Here is a 13629-nt window from a genome sequence, read left to right on the forward strand (position 1 = left end):
AGAACGGATATTTATGGCTGTGAAGCTTTGTGGACACTTCTAGAATCTCAGTTCCCTTGTCTGTAAAATCCAAATAACCAGGAAAGAATGCAGAAGCACTTTTTTTTTGCCTACAAAGAGGCATCTTCTGGAGATGGGATCTTGGGCAACATTCTATCGAATTATCAAGCATCTTAGAAGGTTGTGTTTCTCAAATGTCCAAACTTCCAGAGCTTTACCCACCTCCAGAAAAGAACTATTGCTCTGGATTGAGCAAATTCCAAGACTTGATCGATCAGCCTTCAAGAAATGGATCTTATGGACCAAAGGGTGATTCCCCAGGACCTGCTCCCTCAGCACGAGTCAAGCCATCTCGCTCTGTTCACCTTAGTTTCCGTTCTATGCAGCTCGAGTTTAGTGAAATCTAAAACTATCAGATCAAAATCTCAGGCGGCTGTCACAGCAGAGGCACCCTTTAACCTAACTGATTTGGGGATGAGTCTTGCCATCCAGATGCTGTAAAGCTGAGCATGAAAGCACCACACAAACTCAAGAGAGGAAAACTGCATGGGGGAGATTTACCATCTATGTGACAAACCAAGAGGCCATTCTCAACATGTGATGTGCTGACAAGTCAATGAGAAGAAAATTAGCATCCACCAGAAAAGTGAGAAGGGGGGCAGAATTGTCATTTTGCAAGAAATAAAAAGGCTAATATGCAATTATGGTTTTCAACTCACTAATAGAACGAATGCATACCAAATATTAAATCACGACTACTTTGATCAAGTTGGCAATTTTTTGAAGGAATTTTGTGTTGCTAGCAGGACAGAATAGACACAGTATCATTGGGGATGGCCTTTTAAACAGATTTTCAGGGGATCAACTTGCCACATCAAAGTTTATATTACATACATGCTTTGATGTAGGACTTCTAATTTAGGAGTATCTTCTACAGAAATAACTTGCAGACAGACAACGTCATGAATATCTATCTAAGTAGTGTTAACTATTAAAAAAAAAACCACCCGCAGCCTTTCAACAGGATGTTAGATATAGACCAAAATATATCCATACAATGGCATATTCATTAAAGAATGTGGCTGATGTGTTTATATAAAGATGTGATCAATTGAGAAAAGCAGTGTAGACCTATCATCTAATTTATGTATTGAAGCTGGGAGAACAAACATTCTTAAAGTGGTTATCTTTGTAAAATTAATTGCTTACATATGAAAAGAAAGATATTAAAATATTGAATACATTACATTAATATTAATACATTACTATTAAACACATTTACATTGTTTAATCACTTTACTCTGACCAGAGAACAGATAACTCGGGAAACCAAAAACTGCCCCGAAAGTTATGAAAAATATTTAAGGAGATATCACATCTATTGAAAAAGGGTACTATTAACAGGAAATTGATTTAATAATTTTGATGTAAAAAATACTGTTGATGGAATATTTCATGGCAGATGTGATAGAAAGTAGAAGTAATCTTTCAAATTATAACCAAAAAAAAAAAAAAAGATGGAAGCATGTGGGGGCTGGTGGGAAAGTATGAAAATTAAATGTTAATCCCAGGAAACACAACACCTAATTGGAATTTCAGGGGGGGAAAAAAAAAACAAAACAAGAACAGAGAAGGAATGATCACTGTCAAAGAAATAAAAAAGTTTGAGAATAGGACACGTTCTTAAATGTAAAGGCCCCATGTAAAGTACAGCATAGAGAACAGAGTCAATAATGTAACAACTATGCATAGTACAAGGTGGGTACTAGACTTATTGGGGGATAACTATATAAATGATATAAATGTCTAACCATATGCTGTACACCTGAAACTAATATAATATTGAATGTCAACTGTAATTGACAAATAAATATTAATTAATTAATTAATTAAATGTAAAAGTCCCACTTTGTATGCAACCCAATGAGTAGGGCCAGGACATTGGACACCAGAAATATCAAGGGAAGATGTCTCTTGATTTGGAATATGATACTTAAATTATTCATCAAAAAGTGCACTAGAGGAATTTTCAATCAGGCAAGCTCTGGAAAACCCTCTTGTATTGACAGTTCTCAATAAGTTACTATAAAATGCATCCACTGGGACAGTGGTGAGACAGACAGATGGACGTGGAATCCACAGGGACAAGACGGAGGCAACATTCCAGAATAGAAAACGGAATTTGAGATTAAATGAGGTCACAGGATGGGGGCTACATGGCAACCAATACAGACTGGAGAAGAATATGGGGCTTCAGGAAACCAACTAGAAAGAATGACGAGGGAGCTGATGGACTCCTTCATCTGTTTGATTGAGTTATGCTTCCCAAATAACTCTGCGGTAACGTAATAATAATTACGAAGAATAATAATTACGAAGAATTGACGAAGAAAGTCAATGCAGCCACCAGAAGCTGAAAAAGCAAGGACCAATTGATCTCTCAAACCTCTGGAGGAAGCACAGCCCTGCTGACTTTTGACCTTTACTTTGGATGTCTAGTCTTCAGAACCATGAGCGTAAACCTATTGTTTAAGCCACCCGGTTTTTGCTAATTTATTACATCAGTGTTAGAAAACAAATATAGGATGTAATCCTAATTTATTACATAGCTTAGCATTGATTTATGTGTATATCCACAGGACACACTGAATACCTTCTCCTCATACACACACACACACACACACACACACACACACACACACTCATATAACTTTATTGGAGGATAGAAGATACTTAGCTACCATGAAAAGAAGTCAGTAGATAATTGATTGAAAAACTCAGAAACAGAAGTACATGTTAATTACTTATGAGCCAAGAAATGCATAGCAAAGATGGCAGCTGAGAGTGGTATGTGGCTGCTTCTGTAGATCAGAATTCAAGGGTTAGGCAAAGAATTGACGCCTTTCATTATACGTTTTGCATTTCTGTGATTCTTTTTGTATTATACACAAGTACATCTATTTCCTGAATGAAATTAACTTGTTCTATAATTGCATGTATTACTTTTTCAATGTGAAAATCTCCATGGGACCATGGGTACAAAAAAAAAATACAGCTACCTATTAAATCAACATAAATTCCACAAACAGACACTGGCATCGAAGAACTTAGTGGAATCAGAGAGAATGTCTGGCACAATAGCTTATTGAATAAGCAGTGCTAGAAGAAAGGTTGAGAAGGCGGTCACTTCTGGAATACTATAAATAGGATAAAGTTTCAGGGGAAATGACAAATGCAGATCTGGTAAAATGCCCAATCAAGCAATTTGCCTGTGAGCATCATAAAACAGTGTACAAACCTGATTCTTCTCCTGGCATCTCTGGTTCCTCTTGGTTGGAGTTTTGGGGTCCCTGCATCTGGGCCATCTCTGAAATAAACAGTGATGATGGGATCTGAGATTCCCTAGGCTGGAAATGAGTAGGCAATGTTTGGTGCTCTCAGTAGAGCCAACTATTTCTCTGACAAGCTTGGGATGGAAGTGATGGAAGGAGTCACATCCTCCAGCTAGAAGGGGACACACATGGCTAGTCTCCACTCACTGATTGTCCCAAGTGTGTAGAACAGTGCCCAGTACATAGAAGACATTCTAATATTTTCGGAATAAAATACCATAGGAAGAAAAGCACTAAGAATTGGGTTGTAACTCCAGCTCACCAATGTGTTTCACATAACCGCTCTGAATCCCCCTTTCACCATGAACCAAAGGACCCCTTCTGTGACTCACTCACACAGCAGCAACCTAAATTCCATGGCCCAGTACCAAACACATGGCTAGTATTTATGAGCCAGTGCCCATAAGAAATTTGAATCTGAAAGAGATAAGGCTCTAACATTCATGATTCCATTGATTGCCTGGGTTTATAGGACTTCATCTGGTTAGCAAACTGGGTCCTGAGATTCCTCCTCACATTCCCTGTTCCTTTGAAGAACAAGAATCCATTATTCTCCATCCACAGTTGCCCAATTCTGTGGAGCCCCACAAGCCCCAGAGGCAGTCCATGGTTAGGCTATCTCACCTAACATCAGGGAACCACAATGGCAATCTTTTCCCAGGCACAGCCCAGTAAAGCTAAGATGGTTCCTTGTCACGGACTCCATTCATCTGTAAGCCAACTACATGACATGTTACATTGCTGTGTTGCAAGTAGTCCCAATGTGAACCTTCCATGGTATGGCTTTATTGTTGAGTATCAGGTGCCATGACTTGTATCTTGACACATTAAATTGAAGACTCTATACCTAGCTGGGGCCACCTGTGTAAAGAGCTGTGCTGTTCCAGATAAACAGTCAGGAATTTAAGTCTAATTCCAAGAAAGAGAGGGAAAGGAAGGAAAGAGAAAGAAAAGAAGGAAGGAAGGAAGGAAGGAAGGAAGGAAGGAAGGAAGGAAGGAAGGAAGGAAGGAAGGAAGGAAAGAAAGAAAGAAAGAAAGAAAGAAAGAAAGAAAGAAAGAAAGAAAGAAAGAAAGAAAGAAAGAAAGAAAGAAAAGATTTGCAATTCTGACTTTGGCTATCGGAGGAAGCCTGTTGTACCATAGCCTCCCCTCCCCAAATTTGTTGAAATTGTGTTGGGTGGGGTGAGATGGCAAACTAACCTCTAGAAACCACCAGGAAAAGGGATGCTATTAGAAAATAAAACATCCCAAAAATGAACAAATGAGTGAGGATCTACTCCCCATAACCTCTAAGCATTTCATCCTGGAAACTCAGAGGTGGGTACACTGTTAGCCCCACTTTCAAAAAAAAAGAATAGGGATCCAGTGGTTAGTCATTTGCCTGAGAGTACATTTGGGTAGGTGGAAGCAGCCTTTAAATCAGGCAGTTGGACGCTAGAATCTGAGCTCTTAAACCCATAGTTGCCTGAAGACAGCATGTGTGTGCCTGTAAACACACGCACACTCACAAACTTACTCACAAATACATATTCCACAGTTCTGTTCAAGCACAGACGCATTCAGCATGCTGTGTGTCCTAGGAGATGGAGCTAATGGGGCAGCAGAAGTGACCCTGACCTTTTTATCACTGCCCATTTTGCTTGTGAGATGGATGTTATGCCTCCTGCATAACAGGTTGCCTTCTAAAGCCCCATCCCTTTAGAAGGCCAAGTGGGAACTGGATAAGGACCACCAAGAGGGGTTCCCGTGGGTCCCCATCCTGTCCTCCTGCCCGCCAGATGATACACAAAGCCCGAATTTCCATGACTCAGCCTCCAACACCCAGAGCGCTGATAAGAAAGACTATGTTGCCGACCCGGAACTCATGCCCTCATTTTGCGGGTGCAGGAGCTATATATGGTCAAGCACAGAGCCCCTGGAAACCCACGAGCTGGTTCAGTCCAGCTCAAGACCTTGAACACTTCACTTGAGCTCGGGGTCACAGTTTCCCTGGCTGTAAGACATGAACAGCAGGACCTTCTTCTTATGAGTGTCATGAAAAGTAGCAGTGCACAGAAAGCACTGGGATCAAGGCTTAGATTGTAACCAGTAGCAGCAAAGTTATGATTTTTTTTTCTCCAGGTCTCAGAGGCAGTCAGTTCTGCCACAACGTGACACAATGCTGTAGTAGGTAAGGTTGCATGATACAGACCACATGGGTTTTTATTATCTAGGAAACTGGAATCAGTGACACATTAAACAAAAATGCTACACCTGCAACTAATATAAAATATTGATCATCAACTGTAATTAAAAATTTTTTTTAAATACAAGCTGAAAAAAATGGTAGAACAATTTTACACTTACTGATTATGAAACATTACCACTACAATTAATCAGCATACATAACACTATAATAAATACTACAATGCTACAGTAAAAATACTATAATGCTACAATAAATAAATACTACTGCCAGATGCAGTTTTGTTTTTTGTTTGGTTTTGGGTGGTTTTTTTTTTTTGCATTTACCTAGTGTTTCCCTTGGGAAAAAAAATCAAGCGACGTGGAACCCCCGCTATGCTCAAAGCATCTCCTCATACAATGTTGCATTGGGACAAATGTGGCTTTTTGAGATACCACTTCACTCTGGTTAGAATGGCTATCATCAATAAATCAACAAACAACAAATGCTGGTGCGGATGTGGAAAAAAGGGAACGCTTGTGCACTGTTGGTGGGATTGCAGATTGGTGCAGCCACTATGGAAATCAGTACGGGGGAATCTCAAAAAACTGGAAATGGAACTACCTTATGACCCAGCAATTCCACTCTTAGGTATCTATACGGAGAAATTCAAGACGCTAATTTGAAAAAAATATATGCACCCCTATATTTATTGCAGTGCTATTCACAATAGCCAACACATGGAAACAACCAAAATGCCCATTGGTAGATGACTGGATTAAGAAACTTTGGTACATTTATACACTGGAATATTGCTTGGTCATAAAGAAGAGTGAAATCTTACCATTTGCAATGATGTGGATGGGCCTAGAGAACATTACACTAAGTGAAATAAGTTAGATGGAGAAAGACAAATACCATGTGATCTCACTTATATGTGGAATCTAAAGAACAGAATAAACGAGCAAACTAATCAGAAACAGTCTCAGAGACATAGAGAAAACACTGAGGGTTTCTAGATGTGAGGTGGGTGGAGATGAGAGAGAAGATGAGGGGATTAAAAAGCACAATTGGTAACCACAATATTGCCATGGGGATATGAAGGACAATTTGGGGAATACAATCAATAATGTTGGAAAGATTTGTAGGGTATCAGATGCGCACATGTCTTATTAGGGAGACCACTTCATAAATGGTGTAGATACTTCACCACTGCAGTGCACACCTGGAACTGAAGCTGAATAATACTGAATGTCAGCTATGATTTAATATATATATAGTCCAAGGATATGGAGTACAGCACAGGGAATAGAGTCCTTGGAACTGTAACAGCTGTATACGATGTCAGAGGGGTAATAGATTAGGGGAGGGGGATTATCACTTTGTGAGGGGTGTAAATGTCTATTACACTGTTTTCTACAACTGAAAAAAAAAGCCCTGTAGCAGAATGAATGTGCCTCTTTCAATTCCCTCCCACAATAGAGCTCCCAATCTTTACAGCTTTTAGACCTTTAAGCTTTAAACCTTCATAGCCCATTTGGGAGATTCTTTCTTAGGGGTAGACTAGCAACTTGGAAATCCAGCAACAACCTCCTTGCTCCCCTGAGGGTAGCTGTCTTCTCTGTCCCCTTCCTCTCTCTGTGTCCTGTCACCCAGACCTCCCTCCGTCCCTGACTCCCCCGTCCCCACATCAGATACACTCACCATCCATCTCTGCTCTAACCTCCTCACACAGTGAAGTCAGATTCATGTTCTCAAAGATTCTGAGTGTCATTTCCCACATCTGCCTTTCCGGGAAGAATTCCCTCAACAGACACAGCAGGTTAGTGGGATCAGCGACCTTCAAGTTGGCCCAGGGGATCTGCCGGAAGTTCGCAGGCAGCAGCTGTGGGGACTGGAGGCCAAGTTTGAATTCCTCCAGCTGGTGCTGATCCAGGCCCCTCAGGTGAGACAGGAGCTTACCACAGGAACAGTCATCTATCACGAGGTTAGCGGAGGAGCTCATCCTGCCGACACACGATTCCTAGCTTCACCCAAGACTCGTCACGTCCACAAACAAACAGGACCTTAGAAAAGAGAGTTGAAACCATAAGCTGAGACTTTCGCATCCTCCAAAACTGTCTGCTCTGTGCCCTCGCTATTTATTTTCCCCTCTTAGCACTTCCTGCTACCCGTGTTTGTGCAGATTTCTCTCTCTCTTTCACAAGGATGTCAGCTCCTTTTCAATGGAGACATTGCCTGTTCTCGGCTGGTGCACACAAGGCCCTCGGTGACAGAGAGAAGGAATAAGTGGTACTATGCCCCGCCATGAATTCTTACTCACCTTTCATTCTCTAAACAACCAGTCATACATGGGGACACTTAGGGTCTCTAGCTTATAAAAGTGACAATGACATGACATCTCCAAAAGTTGTACAAAGAAACCCCCCCCAAAACCCTGCTTACCTGGATTTCTGTGTTCAGTGAAAATGTCCGTTAAAAATTAAGGCAAAAAAAAGATGTTTTCAATAAAAATCTGAGTTGCCAGGGGCTGGGGGAAATGGGGAGATGTTGGTCAAAGGGTACAGACTTCCAGTTAGGAGATGAAATGTTTCTAGACATCTAACGTACAGCATGGTGGCTACAGTTAACAGTACTGTACTGTATATTTGAAAATTGCTAAATATGACAGTAGATATGAAATGTTCTCACCACACACACAGACACAGAGGTGACAGGTGATGGGATGTTAATTAACATGACTGAGTTGATCATTTCATGATGTATATGTATATCAAACCATCATCTTGTACATCTTTAAAAATCATGTCATACAACTGAAATATGTACAATTTTTATTTGTCAATCTTACTTCATTAAAGCTGGAAATTTTTGAAAAAATTTTCTAAGGTGAGAAAATTCATCGTGAGCAGGCATATATATCACCAAAACGATCCAAAAATGTATGGCTCTATGTAAAGGAACAAAGAGCAGAGAAATGGCTGATATATGGATAAATGTGAAAGAGTATTGACCCTTGACAACACAGCATCTTCTGGAATTTATAATCTACACCATAAAATAGGAAGCAGTAACAAAAAAGAGGGAAGTACATGATGCTCAGGTGTTTCATGGTTCTTGTGTTAATTAGACAGCCATGACGTCATCTCAAGTGAACGTAGATCTCAGGTGACGTCATCTCGTAGTCAAAGATGAATACTGAACTCGAGTGTAAAAACTTTAATAATAATAAGAGGACGGATAACTAAGTCAGAGAAAAAATTAAAATGACAAGAAATGAAGAATGAAAGAACAGAATGCTGGAAAACAAATAGCAAGATAATATACTAAAAGCCGAATGTGTCAGCAATTATATTAGGTTGGTGCAAAAGTAATTGTGGTTTATGCAATTATTTTTTAACCTTTTAAACTGCAATTACTTTTGCACCAACCTAATATAAGTGGGTTAAACACTAACTAAGGAAGACTATCAAATTGGATTAAAAATAAAAGGCGTACTTCAAGTCTCGCAGCATAAAATATATAAATTAATGAGGGGAAAATGCAGCATGCACATGCTAACTAGAAGAAAACAAATGTAGCTATGTTGTTATCAAAGTAGGTTTTAAGGCAAAATTACTACTGAATACAAAGGGCTTTTTATAATGGGATCAGTCCAGCAGGAAGGTATAGCAAGCCTTAATGGAAAAGCTTCAAAATATATAAAGCAAAAATAGAACTAAAATGATGATTAATTGGAGATTTAAACACACATTTCAATAACTAACGGAACAGCAGAAAAAAATGTAAGGATATACAAGGATATAGAATATTTGAACTACATGATTAACCAACTTGACCTCATTTGATGTGTATATGTAAAACACTATATGTATCATATATATATATATCTAAAACACTACACCCTACAACTGCAATAAAACATCCTAATTTTACTAAATGGTCAGAACACTTCAATACATTTTAAAAGAATTCCCTCATCTAGTTAATTAACCCACCCATCACATCACAAAATACAAAGTCAGACAATTAAGCTCGCAAACTTTCTACCACGTAAGTGCACAGTGGAAAGTTTGCGAACTTAATTGTCCAACTTCGTATATATTTGTGTGCATGAGAACATTTCAGTTCTACTCTTAGCAAATTTCAATTATTCAGCTCGGTGTGATCAACTACAGTCACATGAGATCCTCAGACCTTATTCATCTTATAGCTGAAAGTACATATCCTTTCACCAACCTGTCCCTATTTGTCCCCTCCTCAGCCCCTGGCAGCATGGCTAAACATGGACAACATTTCATTAAGTGAAATAAGCAGACACAGAAAGACAAGTATGTGCTGCATGGTGTCACTTATACAGTCATGTGCTATGTAACAATAATTTGGTCAATGACAGACCCATATACACGGTGTTCCCATGAGATGACAGAGCTGAGTTCCTATGGCCTGGTGATGTCTTAGCCATCCTAACATCCCAGCTGACAGCATTACCATTTCGTGCCTCTCAGGCCATCCATAATGATGCTATCGGCTACAGGCACCTGGGAGCCCTCCCCTGTTCCTGGGGAGCTTTCCATGGACATCTCCCCTTTCCTAAAACAATTGACAACTAGACCAAGCCTGGTAGTTCTTACTAGGATTGCAAACCGACCGACAGTAATAACCACCAGGAAACTTCAAAGGAAAAAAGAGCTTGCTACTTACAGGCCTTGCTACTTACAGGCTTGCTACTTACAGGAGCACACCACAAGATCACGAGCCCACTGGATCTAGGGTTCTGCATTTATTGGGATCAAGGGTGGAGTCTAGGGTTTCACGCTCATTCTTAATTAATTGAATGTATAACTTATAAGCAAGAATTTAAATAGTGGGAAGAGAAATAAAAAACAAAGGTGCCTCAGTGTGGGGAGCTGGCCTGGCTCCTTATCTAGCCTTCCTGCCCAACCCCCACATCCCCCGCTGGCTGGCGAGGTGTTTCTTTCAGAGGCCTCTGCACTTAAGGCTTCAGGAACTTGCATTACAAGAAGAAAAAGCCTACTGTGCTGCCCTTCCTAGAAAAACAGCACACACAATTACTGCAGTGGGCTGTGCCATCCAGGTGTGTGTTAAGACACTCCAGGGTGTTTGCACAACGACTGTGTTGCCTGACGATGCAGTTCCCAGAATGCATCGCCTTTTCTTAGACCACTTCCATTAGCAAACCCGGAATTGCATATTCTTTCTCTGCCGCTTTGGAGATGAATGCAAATCCTTGAAAAGTCTAAATAAGCCTCTTGCCAGTGTAATTGTCTCTTTGAGATGTGGAGGGACTTCTTAGTGGGTCTGTGTTTCCTCCTGGGGTGATGAAAACGTTTCAGAAGTAAAGGAGATGGTTGTACATCTGAACGTGCTCAATGCTACTGAAATGTATGCATGAAATGGGTGAATTGTATGTTGTATGAATTTGACCTCAATTTTAAACAGCTATGAAAAAAGTATGAGAGGGGGAAAAGCATCTCAGGTGAAATATTTAAGATATTAATGGGGCATTAGCGGAGGAAGTGGGAGTGAAAGGAGCAAGGAGGAGTGAGGGTTGTTCTTTCTTTCTCAGGTAAAAGAAACACCCCCAAAGTAAGAGCATGCCCATAAAGGGCATGCAAATCCTACTTGGACTTAAATGAAAGACACTGCATTTTTAAAACAATGGTTCTCAACCCTGGATATATATGAGAAGCACATGAAGAGCTTTAAAGCAACAGTATTTATCGGCTGTGCTTTCCACCTCCACAGCAGTGCTGATATAATTGGCCTGGGGCGAGACCTAGTAATAATATATTTTTTAGACATTCCCCAAGTCACTTTAATATGATGCCAGAGTGGACAGACCACTGGCTCTTTATTGTGGTTCAAATACCTGCTCCCTCAACAGAAAGGAGCAAATAGTACACTAGAAATGGAGAAGTCTCTGGGTCTACCCCAAACCTTTATCATCAGTGGTTCACTCCCTGGATGAAAAAGACGACTGTCAAGGAGAATTCTGAGCCCATCTCCATCCTGTCATAGGCCCTTCAAGACCCAAAGACACTTTGGTTCTGATCAAAGTCTTCCTTCTGTCCCCTCAACTAGAGGGCACCTCCTGAGATGTGTAATTGTCCCAAGATCCAGTGAGCCTCTTCTCAGTGATTAGGAAGAAGGCAACGGCAAAAGAGGTGCACAAATACATATATCCTGTCGTTGAAGAAGCAGGCAACTATTTCTAAAAGAAAATCAGTAATATGTTGAAAATAATAGGTCATCTGCCTACTGATAAGCCAAGGACCAAAGGATTGTGCTGAGCATAGCTCTCAACTTCTTGTTCACAACCCTGGGGAAACAAAGATGAGAAAGAGATAGTGATAGTAGATACTAGACGAGGGTTGCCAGAGTCAGCAAATAAAAATACAGGATGCCCAGGGCTGGATGTGAATTCAAATGCATTTGAATTCCAGGTAAACAACAGATGATACTTGGGATATATTTATATGGAAAAAAAATTGTTTATCTCAAACGTAATTCCAGATGATGCCAATTCCAGGCGAACTGCATATAAAAAAAATATTTAGGACATACATACAGTAAAAAAAAAATATTTGTATTTATCTGAAATTTAATTCCAGATGGCACTGATTCTGGTCAAATTTGAATTTCAGAAAAAAATGATGAATGATATTTGGTATATATAAGAAAGAATTTCAGATAAACACCAAATAATTCTAATTTAACTGGACATCCTGTATTTTATCTGGCAATCTTATGTAGACTCAAGGTCACCGCATCCACCCTTTCCCACAAATAAGGACATCTCACCACCTGATTTGTTCCCCTTATTAAAATAATGACTCCTGTCCTAGCAAACCTACAGATTCAAGACTGGACTTAACTCACATTCAGGGAGTTTACCGTTAATGTGAATAAAAAAGAACACTGAAGTGCATTAGTCACATCAAAGACATTTGAGAGATGGGGGAGGGGAGGGAAAATAAACAGAAAAAAGGAGTAAAGGAGAGAGGAAATTTAAAATCAGCACTGAGTTATGTCCATCATGGTGTGGGCCACCGACCAGTCCACTAAGTTCCTAAGCAGGAACTAAGGTCTGCTGCATAACTCACAATAGCCAAGACATGGAAACGCTCTAAATGTCTGTTGACAAATGGATTAAGAAAATGTGATACATATACGCACACACAAGAATATTATTCAGCCTTTAAAAAGAAGGAAATCCTGCCATTTGTGACAACAGGGAAGAACCTGGAGGATATTAAGCTAAGTGAAATAAGTCAGACACCAAAAGACAAATACTGTGTGATCTCACTTATGTATCTAAAATAGTCTGATTCGCACAAGAGAGAATGGTGGTTGCCAAGGGCCAGGGGAGGAAAAGGTGAGGAGGTGATGGGCGCTGGGCACAAGCCTCCCATTATGAGATGAATACGTTCTGGAGATCTTTACAGCACATTGCTTATAGCGAGAAATGCTGTACTGTACTTAAAATATGCTAAGAGGATAGAGCTTACGTTAAGTGTTCTTACCACACACAAAAAATATGATAATAAAGGGCAGGAGGAAGCTTTGCGAGGTGATGGATATGTTCATGGCCTTGTGTGGTGATAGCTTCACGGGTATGACTTGTGCCTAAACTCACGTGTCGTACACATTAAATACGTACAGCTTCATGCTTCTTGCAAAAAGGGCAAGGATGAGAAATTGATCACAAATTCCAGTAAAAATTTAAAAATGAGGTAGCAAAGGAAAAAAAAGAATGCCTGCTTAGAAATGTCTCTAGTTTAGTTTTGTCAGTCTTACAAAGTAAGCCAAAAAGATCTCAAAGCTCATACAAATGAATGCTTACGACAAAAAAAAAAGAGAGAGAGAAAGATCTGGCAGTCCCCCTTGGAGTTTGGCAGGTAGGATGCTGGTCATCTCAGGGAGCATTCATTGAAGGCAACATGGAAGACAGGGCACAAAGCTGTGCTTGAGGCCTCTGGTTAGTAGCCTTACCTTTCCAGTAGTGAGATCCTTGGAAGGCATCCGTTAAAACCCATCCCAGCAGCCCAA

The sequence above is a fragment of the Rhinolophus hipposideros genome, assembly GCF_964194185.1.
Source record: "Rhinolophus hipposideros genome assembly, chromosome: 21".
Classification (NCBI taxonomy): domain Eukaryota; kingdom Metazoa; phylum Chordata; class Mammalia; order Chiroptera; family Rhinolophidae; genus Rhinolophus; species Rhinolophus hipposideros.